At 34.9% G+C, this 25,709-nt stretch overlaps 1 long non-coding RNA gene across 1 annotated transcript; it reads left to right on the top strand.

The window, feature by feature from the left end:
- The first annotated feature begins 3,600 nt into the window (after nucleotides 1-3,600).
- On the top strand, nucleotides 3,601-24,078 carry LOC121823759 (uncharacterized). The gene is made up of 3 exons (XR_006065332.2): nucleotides 3,601-3,771; nucleotides 22,513-22,589; nucleotides 23,977-24,078. It is a non-coding gene; the product is annotated as an uncharacterized LOC121823759 (long non-coding RNA).
- Nucleotides 24,079-25,709: the final 1,631 nt, after the last annotated feature.

Raw genomic sequence — 25,709 nt, 5'->3', positions numbered from 1 at the left:
TAGACTTGCTAATCTTTTTCTGAGTTCTAAGTGTGAATGTGTTTGTGTATGTTTGGGGTTGTCTAGATACAGGGTCATGTAATCCACAAATAGAATTCGATTTATTTAGTTTCTCCCAATTTTCATATATATCATTCTTTTTTTTTCCTGCTTAATTTTCTAAGCTGGAGCCTCCATTAAAATGTTAAGACAAGTAGTGAGACTAGACATTCTTGTTTCCTTCTTGATCTTAGCTTAATATTCATCCTTTGGTTACTAATCTTAACTATTTTTAGTAGATGTTCATTATCATATTGTGGAAGCCTGTTTTTATTCCTAACTTGATGAATGATTTTTTATCATGAAATATGGTCATATTGTCAAATGATCTTGAGATAATTATCTTTTTCATCTTTTATTCTATGACTAGTATATTTAAACAAGCATTTAAGGATCTTACAAAAACCTTGCCTTAAATGAATAAATCCTGTTTGGCCATGGTGTATAATGATTTCAATATGTATCTGTATTTGATATGCTAGTTGAGTATTTTTGCAAAAGGAAGATTCAACTACCTTTGTGTGTTTGTGTGTGTGTGTGTGTGTGTGTGTGTGTGTGTGTGTGTGTGTGTGATGTTTGTATTTACTTTAAATACCAGGATAATGCTGGACTTATAGGATAGAATAGAAAATTCATTTGAACTCATCTATTTTGAAAAAGTTTGTAGTAATTTTTCCTGGAATTCTTGGTGAATTTTACCAATGTGACTTGGATTTGTATTTTGGAGAAGTTTTAATATAACTTCTATCATTTTAAACATGATTATCATGCTCAGAATTCCAGGTATTAATTAATCATATTCAGAAATTGATCTTTTTATTTATGTTTATTTTTGAGATTGCATTTTAATCACAATGTCTTCCCTTCCCTTTCCCTTCTCCAAGCCCTCCCATATATTCTTCCCAGCTGTCCTTAAAAATCTATGACCTCTTTTTATATCCATTGTTATTGCATTCATATATGTATACACAAACATGGCTTTCAAAGAGTGTATTTCATCCAGCATATCTAATTGTAGGTGTTAACTACAATAGTGTTTTCATAATCCTTTTAACTTCTATAAGTTCAACAGAAATGGCCCTTCATTCCAGTAACCAGAATTCTTTTATTCTGCACTCATTGTATCTGAAACTTGTGAATATCATTAGCATTTTCAAAGAAGCCCATATTCCCTCCAGTTTTTTTTTTCATTCCCAGTTTCCCAGGTACCTCTTTGTCTTTCTCATTATCTGAGAACTATTTATATCTCTGAATTCAAAAGATAATGTTTTCCAAAACTGAGACTCTTTTATGTTTGATGAGATTATGTAAACCTTTTGTACTACATGCTTTTACTGACATAGCATAATTAAGCCTGGTATTTAGACCAGGTATTTATTGGGTTCTATGTCTCATTCAGTTTATGTTTCTTTATTAAATTACTGTAAGTGGAGCAGATTATTGTATAATACTTGATGCTGTAATAAACATTTTATGTATTTAAGTTATATTAGTGGTTGTTCTAAGAGTTATAATTCACATAATAACTTAGACTCTTATGTCAGCCCCATTCAGATGTAAGTCCCATAAATTGTAGTAGACTTGTTTTTGTGTAGTTGCATTTTTCCCTATATTTTTCTTAGTTCTTATCACACATATGACCTGCAGGCCACACAGTGAAATAATAGGTTGTCCTAAACACAACTCCATGCGATAGTACTGTCTTAAAGACTGAAAAAATAAGAACATATACATGTATGACATTTGTTATAAGTTAGTTCTTTAGTTCTTTGCTCTGATTCTACTTTTTGTTACTGAATTTAAAATATTTAGTGTTTTCCTTACTTCAGAATGACTATATTCCTAATGACTGCTTTGGGCTCCTTTTTTCAAAGAAATTACATTTGCATATGCCCATTTGATGTTTTATGCAATTAACTGCCCAATCATTCAAAAGGGAGCACACAGTTATTCTGTGACTATACATAATTATTTCATAGGTACCCCTTTTTCTCATGACCTGAGTTATTGTTTAGTGCTCCTTAATTTTAATCTGAAGAACTTTTAATAACAATTTTAAGTTTGGTCTACTAGAGACTTTTTTTTTCAGTTTTCACTTGGTAAGTCTTAGCTCCACTCTTATTTTTGAAGTTGTTTTCCTACATATAATTTTTTTCATAATTTTTGCCTTTAATGCTTTGAATATGTCACCCTGCCTTTGGGGGTTTTTATTTCTGCCGAGCAGTCACTTGGATGTAATGATTTCTGAAATTATTGACTTTTTTTTTTGCCTTTATTCGGTATTATGCTGTGTCATGTCTGGAGGATGTGTGTGTGTGTGTGTGTGTGTGTGTGTGTGTGTGTGTGTGTGTGATTGAGGTACTTGTTTAACATTAATTTTGTTGAAGTTTTTGATTATACATGTGAGTGACATTGTAGATGGGAATCTGAAATGTCCCTTAAATGGACACGAACCTCCATGTTAAAGGGCTAGGTGCCAGCCCATGAGTGGTAGCACAGGGGAGCAGTGAGTGGTAGTACCCGATGCAAGGTTTCTGAGGACACACCCTTACAGTGGGTACTAGGAACGGTGTGCTTTCTCTCTGGCTGCCCTTCTCTTTGCTTCCTGCACACTATGAATTGGGAAGCTTTTCTGTGTCACACACTCCCAGACATGATGTTCTTCCTTGCCACAGGTCCCAAAGAAACAGCACTATGAACTGAAAACCCCAAGCAGCACTAACATTTTTTGTCTTTTAAATGATTTGTCACAGAAAAAGAAAGCCAACACCAATGTATGAGGTTTTCAATTTGTGTCTGATTATCTTGTCTATGTTTTTTTCAACTCCTTTGGTACTAAGCATATGCTGACATGTTTAATTTTGTTTCACATTTCTCTGTGGCTTGTTTAATGTCAATTCAATTTTTCTCTCTCTCAGAGAGACAGACAAACAGATATTAAAATAAAAAGTCTCTATTTCTGTAAAAGCTGTGTATATCATAATTAATATACAGTACTGACTTGTAGATGCTATGGATGATTGATTGATAAATAAAACACTGATTGGCCAGTAGCCAGACAGGTAGTATAGATGGGACTAACAGAAAGGAGAATTGAGGGAACAGGAAGGCGGAGGCGGATGCTGCGACCCGCTGCCAGGACAAGAAAGATGTAAGATACTGGTAAGCCACAAGTCTCGTGGCAACTTATAGATTAATAGAAATGGGTTAATTTAAGATGTAAGAACTAAATAGCTAGAAGCCTGATCCATTAGGCTAAAGAGTTTAAATAATATAAGAGTCTGCGTGTTTATTTTATAAGTGGGCTCCAGGACTGGCGGGGCTGGTGGGAGCTGGAGAGAAACTCTCCAGCTACATGTAGATATTGATTTTTGGTGGTAATTTTATCATTTGTGATTTATAAATTCCTTTAATGACTTACCTAAACTAATTCCATGCAATGTATTTTACCTTCTCTGGGAAGCCTCTCATGTTGCCATTTAATTTTTCTTTATAATTTTTCTTTAAGCTTCTTTGCTACGGGTCAATATATGCTAGTTACTTGTCAAAGAAATAATTCTCTTTATCTGTTCTTTCTTATTGTTATATTGCCTTTATTTAGTTAGTTTTGAGGTGGGTTCTCACTATGTACCCGTGACTAACTTCCAACTTATGGCTTCTCTCCTCTCCAGTCTCTCAAGTTCTAGGATTGCAGATGTGAAACACAAATCAGCAATTAGATGTCTACCCTAAGTGAGTACATATGTTTTTTGGAGACTCCTGCCAACATTCTTTGATTCTAAGCAACTTCCTCTTTCCCGTATCTAACACAGACAGGTGCAGCAGTTCAGAGTTTCCCTGACTGAATCATCTGAAAGGGAACAACATTAGGCAGTGACATGGACTTTTAGACTTTTCAGGATGTATATGATATGATTTTAATCAAGGATTCACAGGGGTCACCCTGAATGGAGCAGCTTATGTTTCTCTTGGTTCAGCAAAAAGTTATATTGAAGCCTATCTCATAGTCAGACTTGAGAAATGTGCTAATTTTTGAGAGGTTTGGCAAATGCTTTCATTCCCACTTCTCCTCCTACAATGACTGTTCCTTAGAAAGAGCATTCTTACCTCTCAATACATGGTCACAGGTTTTCCAAACACTGCATTTTTCTGTAATCCCAAGAAGGTCTTATCTGTTTTCATATTTCTGTTAAATTTCTGTCAGCTTTGCCCTCTTGTGTATATCAGTACTCCAAACATCTCCTCCTTGGGGCTTGAGATAGCATCCTTATGTCTTTTTCCCTAGGATAAACCCCAAAGATAATTATTCTTTTATAAAAAGAGAATCCTTTGTTTTTATTTTACAATAATATATATGCTTCATTCAAGAATGGAATAGCTTGGTAAAACACAGATATCGAAAGCAACATTCAGGCTTGGCTTATTATAAAATTTAGACATAATTTAAGAGTCCTGGCTCAAGGAAACTGTTTACATGGAGGCAGTCTGTCTCGCTGGGTACCCCACATTAACTTTTTTAATAACAGAGGTTATTTGGCAACATCTGAACCTTAACCCTCTTTGTTGACAGAATCCTCAGCCTCAGTGTGTAGATTCAGCTGAAGAAAAATAATTTACACAGCTGAGAAAATAATTTCTTGTCTAAATTTCTAAAAGCCTTCCTAAGGAAGACTCCCCGGAGAAGGAAGAACAATAGGTTGTCCCCCTGCCTTGTGGCCTACAACTTCTTTGAGTATGAAAACACTAAAAGGTGTGCTACTTTGGAGGGTTTTTGAGACATAGTTTGAATTTTTAATCAATCATTGGCAATCCAGGTCTAATATATTCAGGAAATTTCTTTAAAATAAAAATGAAATGGAAGAATTTACTTTTTCTCTAAGAATGAGTATCATCAACTCATTATATATATATAGTATATTTTCTTTATGCATCCTTCAATGGGTAATTAGGCTGGTTCTGTGTCATTGGTACTATAAATAATACCAAACTGAACATAAGATTTAAAATTTTAATCAACATTGAATAGATTTTGAGTGCCATGTAATATAAGAATTTAATTTCATTATTTTATCTGTGGCTATCTAGTTTTCTCAATGCTATGAGACAGTGTGGATAATGCTGGATAATACTAAGATGAGTAAAATACAGCATGATGTCACTTATTTTTGAAGTCTCTAAAACAGTCAAAATCAGAAATAGTGGCTACAATGGTGTATCCCGGAGCTACAGAAAGGGATAAACTGGGAGTCACTTACTGTTCAATGAGTTGATATGAAATGTAACTGATATAAAATGAAAATGTTACTGAGACCTCTATGAACATTATGTATGCAATAAACAGAACCATACTGTAAGTCTGAAAACTTATCATGTGATAGTTGCATATTAAGTATTCAGAGCAACATTAAACACATATGTTAATAACTATGTAAGCAAATCGACAAACAGCAAATAATAAGATGAAGTATAATGCTATTTGGCCTAGAAAAGTTGCTTTCATCAATTTCTTATCTGCAAATCTATGAATTTTGTCAACTCTGAATGAGACTGGAAAATGTTATCCAGTCTGAGATGAGAATGTGGAAGCAGCTGACACATTGATGTTATTTGAGACCCAGGCAGAACACTTATCCAATCCATGCCATGACCACTGACCCATGGCAATGGTGAGGCTGTATATTTGTATTATTTTAAGCTGCTAAAGTTGTAGAAATCTGTTGTATGGCAGAAAATTATTGCATTATTTTCCATGTAATGGAATACCACATTGCTAAGGGCAGTATTGTTTATGTGCATTTTCTAAGGTTTCTGTGTAATCTTATCCATAAAAAATAGTCATTTGCCTGCATAAAAGTCACTCACATAAAAGAAAATTGCCAGAAGCTTATGTGTAAAGTTTTCATAATGTATGACAACTTGGGTGGTTTATGAGACCATGTAGACAGCCATGTACAATATAAACACCTCAGGCTATACAAAACAGACAGTGAGAACTGGATCACACTAAAACTTTAGTACAGCCAGGAAAACAATCAATGGTGAAGAGACTGCCTATAGAGTAGGAGAAAAATTTTGCAAATCATAGACAACATGGTATTCACACACACCTCCTATATCATATATTTGCATGGATACTATTGTGGCAATTTTTTATTTGTGCACCCCAATAAAGCTTATCTGAAGATCATAAGAAAAAGCCAGTCATTAAACATAGAAGTCAGATAACACATGCCTTTAATCCTAGCATTTGTGAGGCAGAGATCCATTCAGATCTCTGTGAGTTCTAGGCCACGTGGGAACAGAGCCAGGTGTGGTGGCATACACCTTAAATTTCAACACTAGTTAACCATAAAGGTCTGGAGGTCTATACAGACAGACAGGAAGTGACAGAGCTGGGCAGGAAGAAGTGATGTAGCTGACTGAGGAGAGGAAGTGAGATTGCAGGGACAGAAAGGCTTATAGACATGGGTATACAGGAAGTAGGTCTCTTTGGAGCCTGAGGTATCAGTAAAGTATGGTTGACTGTGCCTTGTCCTATTCTTGGTAATCCTTTGTTTTGTGTCCTGCTTGTCCATTTTGGACAGCATACTGTCAGCAGTGATGTGAGAGGACTTTTTTGCCCAGTGGCTAATTTTTGCCACAATGAAAGTAAACTCTATATGGAGTTTCTTCAATATCCATCATGTTCTCTGAAGTAGATTGATGCTGCCAGGAGTAGACATGTCTCATAGTCATAAAAAAAGAAAAAAAACCTATGTTATTAAAACATCTTAAATGCCATATTCTGTAGATCTCTGAAGTGTTTGCAGATGACCTATCTATCTAAAATATATCTCTGTTTGACATTGAAAACATACCTAATATGACTACAAGTTTGATTGTAATGACTAACTACTAACTTAAATTTCTTTTTATCCTAAATAGTTGGTAATAATAACTTTCAAGGATTAGCAAATTACATTACATTGCTGAATGAACTGTATAGGTACAATACCTTGAACAAGATTAGAAATATATATATATATATATATATATATATATATATATTACTATATAAAATATATAGTATTTTCTAACAAAATCAATCTCAAATTTGTATAAATATACATAATTTGTATACAAAATAGAAAATCCAATCTAATGTAAAATATTTAAAACTAGCAGTTGCTTTCTAAATGTAGATTCAATAATCTACCATTTTATCTTATCATATCTATATAAGTCAATCTCAAATTTGTAGCAATATACACAATTTGTAAACAATATAGAAAATCCAATCCAGTGTAAAACAAGTAGTTCTTTTATAAGAGTAGATTCAATAATCTACCTTTTTATCTTACCATTTCTATATCTTCCCTTTTTTCTTTCCAGAGTAGATTCAATAATCTACCTCTTATCTATATCCTCTTTTTACTTTTACTTTTTCTTTTTTGTAAAACAAGAACCCTGAATCTAATCTTCTTTGTTTAGGTTTTTTTTCCTTACCATTAATGATTAACAACTTGTAAGCAACAATCACAAACAATGACAATTATCCAAAACCTATAGAATGACCAAAAACCACACACTCCAACTCTTGGGAATGTGGGTGTCGTGTTCTTAAAATTACTTCCTGCTGTCAAGGGTCAAAGGCATCTTTAGAGGATCCTGAAAAGAAAAAATTTGAGTTAATTGTCATGTCCAGGGAGAGGTAGCTGTATCATTTGTTGTGCAGTCTCTGCATAATGCAAAAGTGTAGGGCTTATCTCAAGTCCTTGCTTGAGTAGTCTGTGAAGCTGAATCATCTCAGCTAGCCATCTCAAAATTGCCCTGAGTAGTTTGTAATCCAAAACTGATCTTTGGGTGGTATTAATCAGTTTAATGGCTTTATTAAGTCCATGTGGAAATCATCGTTGTAGGATCCTATCATCATTTTGGAGATTTCAAAGTCACTGTTAGGTATGGTCATGGTTCACTGCAGAAATTTTTTTTTGTGCCTCCTCTGTGTTTTTTTTTTAATTAATAAGACCGTTTAGTAATTTGTCTTACATACAATAGAAATAATTAATTTTTAACATGCAATTATTTACTTTTATAACAACATAATTGTACATTGAGGACAGAAGTATAACATTCTAATTATAAAAGTACAGTTATATCATCATAAATATGGAAAAATTATCCATATATATAATCTCTTGATTTAAATGGAAACTAGGCCATTCATACCTATAATTTTATAGATCTCAAGGAAGCATTTTTATACTATAAAAGACTGAAAACATGATCCAACAACAAACAAAAGAATCTACTCTCTCACTGTTCTCTTCCATATTATAGACCTGTGCATCATGTTTTCTCATGATATGGACAACAAACTATTTACTAATACTAACAAAAACTAAGATCTAGTAGAGTATTATTCTAAGTATAAATTAGAACACAAAGTTTATCTAAGAACTATAAATATTGAAAATATAACTTATAAATAAAAATTTAAAATTATAAATTGTATTTATCTGACAAACACATGCTATGTAGTACACGATAAAGGATTTTATATTATATAAAAAATACAGATTGAACAGTAAGTAAATGAAAATTAACTGTCAAAATATAGTATACTAATTAACTTTGTATTCCCATTACCCAATACTTGACAGAAACAACTTAATGGAATAATAACATACTTTATTCATGGTTTCATAGGACCTGGCCCATTGCCAATTTTTGCATGTCCCCAGGTCCATCGTGAAGCAAAGTATCATGACAGCAGAAGAATATGGTAAAGGAGCTTCTTTATGTTAGAAAACTTCCACAACTACAATCATGACTAGCATGGCAAGATGTAACAATGGGTGATAATAGTTGCATTAATGTTATGGGGGTAATAGTGGTGGTTTGAATGAGATATGCCTCCCATAGGCTTAGACATTTCAAGACTTGTCTTCAGTCAATTGTACTGTTTGAAGAGGTTTAGGAAGTGTGGCCTTGATAGAAAATATAACACTTGTGCCATGCTTTGAAGATATGTAGCCTCTCCCTACCTCCAATTTTTTCATTCTACTCTGTGTTTGCAGTAAATATGTGATCTCTCAGATTCATGATCCTGCCACTATGTCTAACATTTAGTGTCATGCTTCCCAACTTTATGGACTCTTAACTCTTGACACTGTAAGCCAAAATGAAATCTTCCTCCTATAATTTACCTTGGTCATGGTATCTTATCACAGCAATGGAGAAGTAATTATTTACATCAACAACTTCTTTCTTATTGGATTTGAGGACCATTACCCAGGAAAAAAATGCATTCCTGCACTGTACATTCAGCCAAGAATCCATTGTTGGAGAGCTTACAAGCTCCAGAGATGAACATACTACTATTATTTTCCTAAATGGATATAGTCTCAAACTAATCTCTAAACTCATTTGTCCTATAGTCATAGATTAGTATAGCTCTCAGAGCTCATCAGAGAATTTTTTTTTGTGCAGTGACAGTCAATCAATGCAGAAACTCACAACTTATCAAAGTTCAAAGAGTGTCAGTAGAGTACACAGTCACATATAGCACATCTTTATCATTCCCTTCCCTACATACAAGGTTGAAGAATCATCACAGAAAAGGAGACAGAAATATCGTAAGACCTAGAGGTTAGAGACGACTGAAGCGAAATTTGTTTTCTGGATATGGCGAAACTACTGCACTCATGAACTCACAACAGCTGTGGTTGTCTGCAAAAGCCTACACAAGACCAATCCAGTTAATGTTTTTGTACAGAGAGAAAAGGGCTCAAGAGAGCTCATCTGTACACATGGAGATATTGAAATCTGATGTCTTATAGGAGTTGAGGAGTCAGTTTTCTTTAAGGTAAAACTCCTGATAGGTTGACCATGCTCCAGTGGATGCTTCCACGCCCCTTGAGTATATGGGAATCACAATTTGGACTAGGTAGATTATTTTAAAAATAAAAGATGATATAAAGTTGGGGTGGTTTGGGAAGGTTGGAGGTAGATCTGTATGCAGTCAGATGTTGGTGTGGCGGTGAAAATGATTAAAATGTATCATATGAAATTATCAAATAAGTAACAAACACACTACATTAAAAATAAAATGATATATCAACATATATATTGTAACAACTATATTAAATAACCATAATGCTGATGACAATGTGCAGGGGCTTGAATTTTTTAGTAGGAATATAAAATTATATAACTGTTTTAGTATGCTCTTAACAATATCTTTAGAACTTAAATATATGCTAAGCATATGATTTAACCACACTATAGTCAGGTAATTGTGCATATATCCATACAAAGTCTTGTATTCAAATTTATAAAAAGCTTATTTTGTGGTATGCAAATTCCTGAAACAATAAATGTCCATTTACAAAGGAATAGAATAAAACTGGTAGGGGAGGAACACAAGAGAGTGTGAGGATGAGAGTGATATATATAATATTGTTTATATACCTGAGTGTTAAAGTACAAATTTAGTCAAAAGAATCACAAATAGTAAAAGTGTACCATTAAATTTTGCCTAGAGATAGTAATGAGCTAAAAACAATGTACAAAATAACTATTTCATAAGCCAGTGGAATTTTTCCTAGTTTTACAAAGATCCTTTAATATCTCTTAAAAAATTCAATGAGAGTAATCTATCACACAAATAGTCTAAATAAGAGAAGTCCCATAATTAAATCAGCAATTAGAGGTATAGTTTTCACAAAAGTACAACATTCATATACTGGAAAACTTCCTTAAACTAGAAATAAATCAGGATTTCCTAAATGCAAAATATAACAAAAAAATACATGAAATATTTCCAATGAGAAATTCAAAGCTTTCCTAATAAAATGGGGAACAAGGCAAAGTTGATCCCATTCTCCAGTATTTTCCAATACTGTATCACAAGTTCTAACTGATGTAATTAGAAAAGGAAATGATAAGGACACAGGAAATAACATGTTCTTTGTTTAAATGATAATATGATTGTTGCTATAGTTTGAGAGCATCCCCTAAAATTTGGTTTTGGAAACATAATTCCTTAATGGGGCCATCATGACAGATAAGTTCTGCTAGGTATTATTTGGGACCTGGGCAAAAGTATTCTCATTTAATGGATCAATGATCTTATAAGAGTTACTGATTGCTCACTTTTATGTATCTGGCTATGTTATCTTGAGAGCACATTTATATAGAGCAATGTTGTTCTTCATAATTTCTCTCTGTCTCCCTGTATTCCACCAGGAATAAGGCTCTCACCTGAGACTTCTTAAACTCCAGAACCATGAAGCAAAATAAATCATCTTAAGACTTAATTGATATTGAGTGTTTTTCTGTAATAACAGAGATCAGACTAAGACAATTATATCTGTAAAATAGACAAATTTTCAATTAAAAACTCCCATAATTAATAATTGATTATAGTAATGTTAGAGACTACAAGGCTACTTTACAAAGGCTTAGCATCTTCCTGTAAACTGGAAATGGACAAGTGAAAACCATAATGTTACTTACATCACCACCTCTTCAAATGATGTTTCTAAATCTAAAGAATTATTTACTCTATGTATGTCAGGAAAACAGCACAATTCTGATTTTAAAACACTCAAACAACTGAATAAACTACACTATAACCTATGGTTGGAGTTGTGACATTCAATTTTATTAAGCTGTTTGTTCTTTGTAACGGAATATAGAGGTGAGATATGGTCCCTATTAATATTCCAGGAAGTTAGTTTGCAGTAGCACAAAACTGATTCTAAACTTTATATTGGGAAGTAAAGGATGCACAATAGGTCTCTTAATGTTAAAGTGGAATTCAATCACTAAATGACATCAAGACTTTACGAAGTAACTGTGATCAAGACAGGGTAGTACTGGTAAAAGGAGAAATGGGCAACTCACTGGAACACCTAGAGCTCTCAAAATTTTATACTTATTAATATCATCAACTAACCTTTGACTAAAGGTAAAACATAATGTGGCACAGAAAAGTTCATCATTTCAAAAATGTTCTGGAACAACTGTAAATTCACATTTGAATGTAACCTACAAAAGGACTGAAGCTTTGAAGAATTCTTAACATTAACAATAATAAAACAATTAAATTAAAAATTAACCAAAGAGTTTTGCACTTTTTGAAAAGGGTATTAAATAAGTATACAGATTACAAACTGTCTTCAGAGACATGCAAATTAAAGTAATTATGAAAGAGCACAACATATTTATTGAAAAGGATAGACTGCAGAACTAATATCATCATCAAAGGTGAAATGGTGATGTCACAGCAACTCTCATTTGCACTGAGAATGAAAAATAAAAGAGACAATTTGAAAGACAGTTTAGTGGTTTCTATGAAGTTAGACATACTATTGACACATAATCTCAACATCAACTCCTATTGTATTTATCAAAAGAATTTAAAAATTATATTTTTACAAAACCCGGAAAGGAATGTTTATAGCAGATTTATTGATAAATGAGACAAACCTAAGAAAAATACACTCCACTATGCAAATAGAAAACAAGTTGTATCAAGACAATGGGATAGTATTCACTGCCAATAAGTGATCTACCATGCAATGCATAGACATAAATAGGGACACATGAATCACCCTGGGAAGGGGAAATGAGATCTCCATGAGTAAACTGGGGATGAGGAGGGGCAATGGAGAGTAGGGAATGAGAGATGAGAACATAAGGGAACAGGATGGTCAAGCTGGAACAGGTATGAAGTGGGAAAGAGATGAAAGAGATACCATGATAGAGGGAGACATCATGGGGATAGGAAGAAACCAGGTGCTAGGAAAGGTCCCAGGAATCCTTAAGGATGACCCCAGCTTAGACTACTAGCAATAGTGGAGAGAGTGCCTGAGCTGGCCTACCCCAGTAATCAGAATCGTGAGTACTCTGTCATCCTAGAGCCTTTCTCCAGTAACTGCAGCTGGAAGCAGATGCAAAGATCCAAAGCCAAACACCAGGCAGAGCTCCAGGAGTCCAGTCAAAAAGAGAAAAGAGGAATTCTATGAAGAAGAGGCATTAAGATCATGATGGAGAAACCTACAGAGACAACCAAATTAAACTAGTGGGAACTCATGAACTTTTTTTTTCAACAGCTGTGGAGCCTCCATGGGACTGGACTAGACCCTCTGCATAAGCAAGACAGTTGCATAGCTTGATCTGCTTAAGAAGCCCCTTGGCAGTAGGATCAGGATCCATAGCTGATGCGTGAGCTGGCTTTTTGGAGCCTACTACCTATGGTGGGACACCTTGCACAACCTTGAGGCAGGGGAAGAGGCTTGGATTTGCCTCTACTGAATGAATGTACCAGGTTCTGCTGACTCCCCATCGGAGGCCATACCTTGTTGTAGGACGGAATGGGGGGGTTAGTTGTGGGGGTGAGGTTGGAGGGGCAGGAGGAGGTAAGAGGGGGATCTGTGATTGGTATGTAAAATGAATAAAAAATTTCTGAATAAAAAAATGAAAAAATAAGAAGACATAAATAAGGTAAACTTAAGTGCATATTTCTATGTGAAAAAAGCCAATCCAAAAAGGCTACATAGTGTATTGTTGAAATTTAATAATATTCAATAAAAGGCAAAACTTGACATAGTTTTAAATATTAGTAATAAATTAGTAATAAAAATATTAGTTGGCACTGGTTAATACTGAGGATAGGATTCATAGAAAGAATAAAGGAACGTTAGCAAAGTAGTCAGGATGATGTTGTAATGGTGGATTCACACCATTAAAACTTGTCAAGCATCAAGAGTGAACACTAGAGTAAACAACGGAGTGTGGGTGATGAGGATGTGTTAATTTAGACAAATCCTGTGCAGGGATGCTATCACTCTGGGAGTTGGTGTTAATAGCTGGTGAATCTATGTATATGTCAGACAAAGATGACATAGAAAGCCTCTGTATTTTTTGCTCAATGTTGTTTTGAACATAAAAAAAGCCTAAAGATACAGTATAATTTTAAAGTAATTAATAATTTCTACATACAAGGAAATGGTGCATATCAAAATAATCACATAGTATAAAAATCAAACCATTTATACTACATTCTTGGTCCCTGGTCTCATCTGCTTATAATTCCAGTAAATTAAAATAATCAGTATTGATTATACTAAAAATCAAGATCTTTAGATGCCTGTGGCTGGAGAAGAAGGAAAAAGAGGATGGACTGCAATAATTAATTACCAGGAAGTGAATCGAGTTGATAAAATTTTTATTATCTTGATTATGCTAAATCTTATATAAGTACCAATGCAGTAAGTTTAATATTTTAAATATGTACAGTTTATTGTAGTCATTATATCTGAAAATATTAAATAAACAAACACCAAAGCAGGTCAGTCTTGATATTGGGCTTTTAATATGACAGATGGAAGGGAAAGTTAACGTTTGGTTCCATAGAGACCAAACAGTAACTTCATGTCATATACAGAGCTGAACTGATGACTACAAACCATGCAGACTTTAAGTGTGTATTGGAAGTATCCACATCATGTCATTTGTGTCTCTGGAGGAAAGACTGGAACCTCTGCCACACGTTATCATTGTGGTTATGATGGTATATGACAGATCTCTGTGCTCCAAAACCCTTACAGAAATTCCCAGAAATGAAAAACTTTGTTCATTTTCCATCTCTAATAAGTTGTGGATCCAGAAAGAAACCTTATTCTAGGCTCTAAAATCTAGATGGCTAAGATATTAAAAACAAAGGCAATTTGTAATTTGAATTAATACATCCATGCTTAAAGATTTTCAGAAGAAGGAAGATAATATAAATATGAACTCACAAAAATATACTGGCCTGGCTGAAACAAAGAATAACCTCTTCTGGCTTGACGCTCAGGTTCTGTCCAGTGTCTCTACATGTGGTTGATATATTGTGCACCCCAATAAACTTATCTGGGGGTCAGAGAACAGAACAGCCACAATATTAAACATAGAAGTTAGGCAGTGGTAGCACACACCTTTAATCCTAGCATTCTGAAGGCAGAGATCCATCTGAATTTCTGTGAGTTCAAGGCCATACTACAAACAGCCAGGCATGGTGACTCATGCCTTTAATCCCAGAAAGTGATGGCAGAAAGCAGAAAGGTATTTAAGGCATGAGGACCAGGGACTAGAGCTGGTTACGCCTTTAAGCTTTTGAGCAGCACAGTTCAGCTGAGAGACATCCAGTCTGAGGAAACAGGATCAGCTGAGGAATTGGCAAGGTGAGATAGCTGTGGCTTGTTCTGCTTCTCTGATCTTTCAGCATTCACCCCAATACCTGGCTCCAGGTTTGTTTTTATTAATAAGACTGTCTAAGTTTCATGTTACATCTATGTATTTTCCCTCTAGCTGCACTCTGAACTAAGTGCAGCTAGTGAACATCAGATCTAAGTAGCCTGGTGTAGTGGCTCAGGCCATTAATTCCAGCAATTGGTAGGCAGAGGTGATTGGATCTCTGTGAGATCAAGGCTAGCATGGTCTATATAGTGAGCTCCAGGATAGCCAGACAGTCAGAGCTATGTAGAGAGACCCTTCTTAAAAAAATAAATAACAATAAGGCCACCAGAAGACTCCAACTTACATCCTGCTTAGAGTGTGGGTAGACACATTAGAGTAAAAATTTGGGAATGACCACTAACCTCAATTTATGAATTAGTAGGCATTACATCAGTCTGATTAAAGAGTCAGAGGGAGATCATTGAGAAGATCCACGCTATTTATAGCAAAGGCCTGAAGCTGTGCTGCTTTCTCCTATTACGTGACAGCATTACTACTACAGAAGCACTTTGTAGGATCTATGGAACTTGGCAGGAGGAGGGAATTGATTCCAAGCCAAGGAGCTGACAGCAGAGCAGAGCTGCTGCGGAACTGAAGGAGGAAGAAAAAAAGACAATGTAATAATAGATGCACCTGGGACACAAGGAAAAGTGTGATGAGCTCAGACTAATTGCAAGTCCAAAGCCTGTGCCAGGGAGAAGTTCCAAAGGCAACTGAGAGGAGGAACTGGCACATTTGCATAGACATGCACATACATACATACATACATACATACATACATACATACATACATACAAGTTAAAGACACCTATTCCTATTATCTTAGAACATATTAAGTATTAGATTCAGGTTCTTTAGGAAAGGACACCTTTTGGAATGATCTTTGTAACATGCCATTTACCTATGCTCTATACTTATCTGAATTTTAGTATGTGTTTTTTGCTTGATATTGTTCACATTGGTTGTAGTTTCATCTTATCTAGGTGATTATCCCTCATTATTCCTGGACAATTTTTGATAACCATTCCTTTGTATATAGTCTTGTATTAGGTTAGAACCTTCTTATTTAGACAAAAAGGGAGAGATGTAGTGGGTAGCCATTCCAGCTTTGATCTGGAAGTTCCAACCCCCATTGAGGCTTTGGCAACTGTCACGCCTACAAGGTGGGGCCAAGGGAGGTGCTGAGAGACCTGAGATCTGGATGGGCCAGCGCTCTCTCTGTTCCTGGACCCTAGACGGTGGAGGTTGACTGAGCAGAGCTCCAGAGAACACCGCTGGACTTCGATACACCTTCCCCAGACCCTGCGACCTACCTATCCCTTCATTTGTAAGTTATCTACTAAATAAATCTTCCTTTTAAGTACGTGGGGTGGCCTTAATAAGTTCACCAATACACAGCCCAGGCTTATGAGTACAAAGAAGCAAAACCACTAAAATCTTCCTGAAAAAAAAAAAGCATATCAAATATTCCACACACTTCAGTCATGACACTGAGACTCAGAGGGTGACTCCTATGTTATGATTTCAATAAGACTGTTCTTCCCAGCACTTACAGAGAAACACATACTAGAGGAGAAGGGCTAATACATGAAGTTAAGAACAAAAAGTTGTGTAAAACCACATAAGATAAAAGAATCAGAAATTGAAAAACAAACCTGATTAGCAAAACTCAAATAATGTAAAACCACACACACACACACACACACACACACACACACACACACACACACACATCAATTACAAAGACAGAACACACTATTATATAAGATTATGTGTGTATTATCCAACATATTTGCATTCTTAGTGCCAACTGGAAGTCACAGAAGTGATTGAAACAACAGAAAAATCACTTTTTTATACTTGAAGAGAACAGGGAAGTAGTGTAGTATAGCATGGTGACATAGCTAGGGTTACTACTGATGTGATGAAACCATGACCAAAATCAACCTAGGGAAGAAAGGAATTATTTTGCTCACAATTCCATATCATCAAAAAGAGTGAGGGCTGGAACCTGAGGCAGGAGCTGATGCAGAGGCCATGGAAGAGTGTTGATTGCTGGCTTGCTTAGCTTGTTTTCCCTCAGAGTCTGAGACCACCTGGACAGGGATGATGCCACCCACAATGAGCTGGACCTCCCTCCCCCATCAATCACTGATTAAGAAAAAGGTCTATAGGCCAGGCTACAGCCTAATCTTTCTTATGGAAGCATTTTATTCTGTGAGAGTCCCTCTTCTAACATGACTTTAGCTTGTGTCAAGTTGACATAAAACTATCCAGCACAAAAGGTACTCATACAAATTTGCTAAAAAGAATAGAATTGCCTTGTTATAAAATTTATCCATTGTATTTGTTTATGAGAGATATCTCATTGGTCATAAGATGTTCTCTAGGCAGACCACAAGGAGCTCAATTGGAAAAGTACCTGTAGATATATGTCATGTGTCTCTTCCTTGGAAGTGGGGGAATCTAACTAAAATAACTAAAGAATCCTCCATCTATGTGCCTGAAAATCTTGTCATTGGATATTTTATGTGGCAGAAGTAAAGCATAAAGAACATTCAATATCTATTTCTATTTTTGCTTTCCTTTTTAGCTTTTTACTTTGAAATAATTTTAGAGTACCAAAAACAATGGGACAATATTACAGATGTTTCATACATGCATCCTTTGTTTTTTGTAATGTTAAAAATATATAGTGCCATAGTGCAATATTCCAAGTCAATTATATAACACTGATTTAGTATTATTAATTAAACCATGCTTGAATTGTATTATCTTTTACTCCCTTAACACTTTGCCCATCCCCAAAGACTGGAAGGGGCTGCATTGCTTTTAGTTAATTTAATTGTTCTCTATTTGTCTCTTTCTATTTGAGGAAAGTCCAGGAGCTTTGTATCTTAAAGTTTGGCACCACTGATGGCTAAAACTATTAGTCATTTCAGAGACGTGTCTTGATTTAAGTTTATGTGATGATTTTTTTTATTTTGATCTTGTAATCATGTACTTTTGACAGTAATAAACAGCAGTTATAACTTTCCCCCATAAGTTCATAAAAATAAGGATGAAATATGAATATCATATATTCGATATTCCTGACAATAACAAATAGATTATGGTTCCCCTACCAGTTTCTACATTGAAAATTTAGCATTTTCTTCTTGACACTCTGAGGCTGCACCAATATCCATCTTTCTCCTCAACCTTTCACCCAATAAGATGCATCTACTGGTGGATGTTGCTTAGAGTACTTATTCTGGGGTGTTCAGCTGACATTGTTTCTTTTAAATTAGCTACATTCTCAGAAAGATATTGATTAAAAATTAATGGCCACAGCAATTCTAGATTTAAGTCTAAAAGTCCAGTAATGCCAACACAAAGAACACCTTTTTCACCAACTTCAAAAAGAAGACCTATGGCTAGCATTTGTATCATTCATTGAGTCATATGTTACTAAACTGATAACCTTATATGAAGGAAGGAAGTCCATTGTCAAAAAGAAGAGTTGATTAGCTTCCCATCCCTGTATTCATGGCACAGGTATCCCATCTTTCACCAATGAACTGGGAAGAACTGTGAAAGCCCAGCTGGGAGGCCAGCTCCTACATTTTACAACATGCTACTCTTGAAGAGAGAAGGATAAGAGATATTAGATAGAAGGATAGAGGGGAGAAAAACAGATAGAAATACAGGATAGCCTTGTGAGGGCCTGGATCCTTATCCACTGGCCCTGCCCACCTCTACTAAAGGGCTATTTATAGGAATGCCAAGGAGTGGAGCAAAAGACCTCCCCCAGCTCAACCAAGTGTAGACCCTTCCAATCACACAGTAACTGTTCTGATTATTATCCTTTCAGTAACCATGCCCATGGTCAAGCAGTCCTCTAATGCAGCTCTGCTGGGTAAAGCAAGCTCATCTCACTAGGAAACCATTGTGGGCCTCCACAAATAACAGAGAAGAGATTTCTGAAAGGGAAAACTTACCAGAGAACAGATATAACACAGAGACATTGCCACTTTAGGTACAACTATCTGTTCCTGATGTGCCCTGAAATCTACATTTCTGAAAAACAACTCTTAGCCCAATCAATTCTTTAGAATATAAACATTTAATTTACTTATCACTGCATAAAAATAATAATATTTTACAACTCATTTCAGTTCCTGCTTAATGGTGCTGTAATTTAAGACTTCTATCCTGTCCTGGAGAAACAATTAATAGTAATTTTCTTTACAATTAAAAAACAATACTTGAAAAAATATATTATAACATAACTACTCCAGATATTATGATTATCACTATTATTAATATATTTAACTTGCAAATATTTATGAATTTCCTGTTATATAGAATTCTTATATCCTAGATATAAGAAACTCAAAGATAAATAAGATGTATATCATGTTTTACCACCACACACAACAATGCAATTTATCAATTATATACAAAAATCTGACACCAAACAGAATGTATTCAGTGCATATGAAAGATGTATAGGCACTGTGCTTACTGTATTTGTTTGTGCAACCTAAATATTAAGCCCTTAATCTTCTCTTCTTAAGTCATTATAAGAACCAAAGACTGCATTTTAATCAGGCTTTTCTTAAAAGATTAGCTCCCACAGGTACTGAAGGTTTTCATAAGTTGAATATTCTCTTAAACAACTAAATAAGCAGGTCAAAGAACAATTGACTTCATTGTTATTAATGCCTTCAATGAAAGGACTTAAACATCACAAGGAACAATGTGATTTCCAAGATGTTAAAACTGGTACCTTCACACAAATCACACAACTGCTGCATTTTCAGTGAAAAATGAAAATCAGAGTATTTGATTTCTTTTCCACAGCTTTCTTCTTTCTTTTAGAAAAAAAAGTTTAGAAATAGCTTTTGAATTAAATGACCAGATTGTTGCTAAGCAACATTGTAAAGCAATTTTTAAATATGGAGCTATCCCTACAGTGGGAGCATGCAAGGTCCACAGCAGTGCATCTGACTTTTTCAAAGACAAGTCCATAACATTACAAAACAATTATTTTTAATGCTTTTTGAATGATTGTGTAAATGTGTGGATGTGTATATGTTCAGATAAAGTAGAGGGTTGCATATGAAATAATAAGCAAATCTCAATTATAATTTGATTACTACTAATTAAAATTTCAGCTATGCCTTATCTGTGTTAGTGTGCTGGTGCATAAAACTTTTTAACTAGTTTCAGTTATAAGTCTTGCATCTTTCTAATCAAGAAGTCATTCATATGTTCTGGGTCAAAGAACTTGCTCTGAAAACTGCATTTTACAGACATTTCTGGAAAAATAAATAAATGGAAAGTATCACTTAGACTTTACTTTTTATTGTTCCATAATAAATGTAGTTTTCACTAGAAAACTAGTGAACAAAACTGTTCTTAGTATTTAACCCAAAGAAGATTGCTGTAGGATATTCTGTATGCTAAATGTGTTGTTCTGATTGGTTAATAAATAACACACTGATTGGCCAGTAGCCAGGCAGGAAGTATAGGTGGGACAAGGAGAGAGGAGAATTCTGGGAAGTGGAAGGCGAGGCAGAGAGACACTGCCAGCTGTTGCCATGACAAGCAACATGTAAAAGATACTGGTAAGCCACAAGCCATGTGGCCACTTATAGATTAATAGAAATGGGTTGATTTAAGATATAAGAACTAGATAGCTAGAAGCCTGAGCCATTAGGCCAAACAGTTTAAATAATATAAGAGTCTATGAGTTTATTTTATAAATGGGCTGCAGGACTGCCAGGGCTTGTCGGGAGCTGGAGAGAAACTCTCCAGCTACAGAAGACCTAAATTTCATATTATTGGTTGTAAACAGAGTCCTTTGTGATCACAGGAAAAAGACTTGAATTATTTGTCTGTGAACACTCTGACCATCTATTTCTTCAGAGGCTACCTGACCATAGGGTGAGCCTGGCAATCTTTGCAGCAATCACTGTGAGGAGTTGGGTCTATAACACCACCCAATTCAAGACACATTGTGAACTTCTAGCCTGGAATATTGAACTCAGCTATGGCACAGACACATAAGAACTTTTTCCATGCAAAACTTACAATAGAAGACAAAATAAGAGTTTATCTTGGAATACTCTTCCAAGGGTAGTGAAGTAGGAAATTTGGGCTTGAAGTAGATGAAGTCAAAAGAGTCACGGAATATTCTGAAAATGTCTAGCTCTTTACAATAATGCAGACAAGTTTGTCATTGTCATTATTTTGTCTGTAGAATTTATTGGACTAATATTTGGATTAATTATTTAGGAAAACAGTAAGTTGTCATATGATGCACAAGTGTAATGCTCAGGCAATAATGCTTGATGTTGAAGTGCTTTGTGGTTTTTTTGTGTCATTAAGATGTGGATCACTGTCTATTCAAGTCAAATAAACCTCATTTTAACTTTAACTACATAATTATGCAGTTTTCTATGTTAGAGTCACACTCAGGCATTGCTTTACAACAGTAATGTTAGTACCAGTTAAGAGTGAAAATTTACAAAATGTGAGTCAATAGTGGTAGTGTTTAGGAAATAAGAATAAAATAGCAATTTGATAAGACCTGTAGCAAAAGGCAATAAACAATAAACAATGCATTCATTTTTGCTGATTGAAAAAGATAAAACATCAAAGTATTGAGTAGCACATGCCCTGTTCATACCTTCCCTAAACTGAGTGTTTCTTTGTTTCTGGCCAAATATTTTCTCAATCAGGAAGTATCATGATGTAAACAAGATTATATAAATTCATAAAATGTTTACCCTGATATAATATTCAAAATAGAAGTTAAAGTATATAATAAATAAAGATAATAAACATCTCACTGTGCTTCTGAGTTCATTGTCATGGGGTCGTGAATCTTATGCCATAAACTGTTCAGAGTCCTTATATTATGTCACTTGAGAAGAGATGGAGCAATTTTTAAATATTTTAACATATATAACTAATTATGAGGTAGACATTTTAAATCTATTAAAAGCAGACTTTCCAATATCCCACAGTGTATTTTTAATGTGGATATATTGTTATGCAATCACTAAGTTATCTCACTTTATTGTAGTAAGTACTCAAAGCAATTGCCTTATATAATTGCACAATCTTTTTAAAAGTACATGTATACTAATAAAGCAGTTTTGTCTTCACCTATTTACCTATATGTCATCACTTCCCCCATTCCTCTGTATTTCACAGGTTTTTAATATGAGAGTATCTTAACAGAAGTTTGGCACAGTGTATTTTTAAAGTTCAGTGTATCCTGACTTCATAAGGTAAAATTTTTTTCTGTTTAGTTCAATTCCACTTTGACTTCTGGAGAAACTTTTGAATACAACATGTTGCTAGGCAGCTGCAACAGAAGAATGTATGCATTTAATATCATAAGACATAGAAATCATCCAGTGCTGTTGTCCTTGAGCTTGACAACAGAAAAAAATGATGCTTGCTTATATGCGCATATGTTTTTTGAATGTAGCTGAGGAGGCTTGAGAATCAACTTCAATATGACTATATTCAATCTCTTTATGGAAAGAAAAGGCATTCCTTCATGAGGATTAGCAGTTTAATACAGAAGAAACTTTAGCGTGGGTGTAGTTTAAAAACTGAATTCGATAGCAAGAAACATAATGATTATATTCAATAGTGTACACATAGACACACACAGAAAGAGAGATACATGAAGACTCAGAGACATGCTACTCAGTGGTTTCCCACACCAAAAAACTTTGTCAGTGTAAAAAGAATACTAATACCTTGAAACACTAAAATGTCTTGGGTAAGTATTAAAGATAATTTCATCACAGTTATATTGTTTTATTGAAAAGTTTGATTTTAATTTCATATTATATAGATGTCTTTCTCCCCCCTTTTTCATTTCATTGAAAATAGATTCTTTTCTAATACAAAATATGCTGATTATAATTTCCCCTCCTTCTATACCATCTGCTCCTCCCCTCCCGTCCCCCTTTCCCTCCTTTGCTGTCTCTGATTAGAAAAGAATGGACCTTTAAGATATCATCTAAACATGATAAAATAAAATATAATAAGATGAAGCAAAATCTATCATATTGAAGGTGGATAGGAAAACCTGATAGAAGGAAATGAGTCCCAAGAGCAGGTTCAAAAGACAGAGACCCACCTGTTATCACAGTTAGGAGTCTCATAAAGATATTAAGGTAATAGTTATAATAAATATGCACACTGGATTCAGAGGACCTTGTAATCCTGGTATCCTCCACCCAATTCCATCATACTATTATTGTTTTATGTGCCTTTCCATACTAGAACATAGAACACATTATAAAAATATAATATAGGTAGGTAAATGTCTTAGGGTTTCTATTACTGTAATGAAACACCTTGGCCAAAGACCAAGTTGAAGAGGAAAGGCTTTATTCTGATTACACTTCCACAACACTGTTCATTGCTAAAGAAAGTCAGAACAAAAACTCAAGCAGGACAGGAACCTGGAGATCTGGTAGATACAAATATAATAGGTACACAATAAAATAGGACTTGGAACTGTCTACTTTGAAAAAGTATAAAATTATCCTTATTTTGAAATTTTATAAGCATCCTATCCATATTACTTGTGCTAAAGAATTAAGGAATATACTATAAGACCATATTCAAAATTTCTCAACTTATTATTTTTACCAGAGACATTTCAAATACCGTTGGAATTGAGTGTGACTATCTTCTTGCAAAATTTCTGTATTGAATTTCTACATACTGGAAGCTCTAAGAACAAAGGTACATTGGCTATCCATGTTGCTAGCCTACTTAATTTAAATATCTAGTTGTTAATTAAGAATTTGAATAGAAAATGCATTCTATTAGAATTTTATAGTGCTTTCCTCTGTTTCAACAAATTCCTTTCCAAAATTCCCTGCCTAATGAGTAGTGAGATGATGTGTCAGCCTTTAAAATATGTGTTTCCCTTGCCTCTCTTCTTCAGGTAGCATAATCAGTAGACACCTCTAGTAGTGCCTTTGGTTGTCAACCTGTTGGCAACTGGCTCCCACTTTTTGTCTATTGGGCAACCATAAAATGATACCACATTGGGCAGCTTAAGCAACAGCTAATCATTGGCTTACCATTCTGAGGATTAGAATGGCAAGGTTCAAAGTGCTTTGCAGAGTTTGTTTCTAGTTAGCATTTTCTTACTGCGTTTTACTTGGCACCTTGTGTCCGTACTGGTGTTCCTGTAAGGAGAAGAAGAGACACGAAGACATGCAAAAAGAGAGAGAATGTCTTCGTGTCTCTTCCTCTCCTCACAGGAACACCAGTCCTGTCGTGTTGTACCCCATATTTATGTCTTCCTTTGACTCTTGACCATCTCTTCAAAGTCCCTTCGTGTAAATACAGATACATGGAAAGTTAAGGATTCAAGATATAATGTAGATCTCAGATACTCCCCCTTTCTGTCCAACTGACAACTAAGTCTCTTGTAAATGTAATCCAGTCTCACTATATACTTCTATAAGACCCAAGGAAGTGGACATGAGATGTCAGCACAATGCAGATAACTATGAAGAGAAAACATTATGAGACACTAAAGGAAAAACAACAATCATGTGGCATGGGACGATTAAAGGGGATTTTGTGGGTTTGATCTGTGTATTTTTATAAAGTTGTATAGTGTGTAAATGGTTTTATAATTAAAACTGCAAATTAAAAATAAATAGGCTTACAGAAAGACTAAAAGGAAAGACTAAAAATAACGTGGGTCGAATTTTAGCTGAGTTGGCGATCCTGTTTCCCAGGGCAAGAGCCTGGCAGGCTGTGATGTAAAAGGTATGCAGAGCAGTATCCACTGGCCTCTTCTGCTGCAGGTGACAAATATTGCCTCCTTTTCCCTTTTAGAAGGACACAAGTTGTCTGTCAGGTTACCTGGATTCAAATTCCCATTGCATAGCTTCTGTTCTCTTTGTCTCTATTCCTTATTTGCAAACTGGAGCTAATATGAGAACTTCCTGGAGGACTGCCCATGCAAACAAAAGTTTGTTTTAGAGGTGAATGAGAAAAAGGTGCTGGGTGTGTAATGTCAACTTGGTTCATATGGTTTTCTCTTGCCGATTTTTTGGGGGACTTATTCCTCATGATCTTGAACAAAATCTATAACAATTTTTCAATAAAAACACTACAGACCCCTAGAACTCATGGGTTGCTGCATTTGCAAGTAAGTTTATAACAATGTAGGCAAGCAAATTTATGTAATTTCAAATTAGACTCATGTAGGGAGCGCATAGTGAGCATATAGGGAGCACATATTGAGTGATTTTTGGCACATTAAAAAGCAATAATTAAAAATATACTATTCATCAGACTTGAGCCCTTCTAATAAAATGAATAAATGTTTCCAGATTTTTCCAAGGAAAATTTCATTGTCA

Source organism: Peromyscus maniculatus, chromosome 18 (assembly GCF_049852395.1).
Source record: "Peromyscus maniculatus bairdii isolate BWxNUB_F1_BW_parent chromosome 18, HU_Pman_BW_mat_3.1, whole genome shotgun sequence".
NCBI classification, from domain to species: Eukaryota; Metazoa; Chordata; class Mammalia; order Rodentia; family Cricetidae; genus Peromyscus; species Peromyscus maniculatus.
The sequence above is the reverse complement of the archived record's forward strand: the minus strand, read 5'-3'. Positions and strand labels throughout refer to the sequence as shown.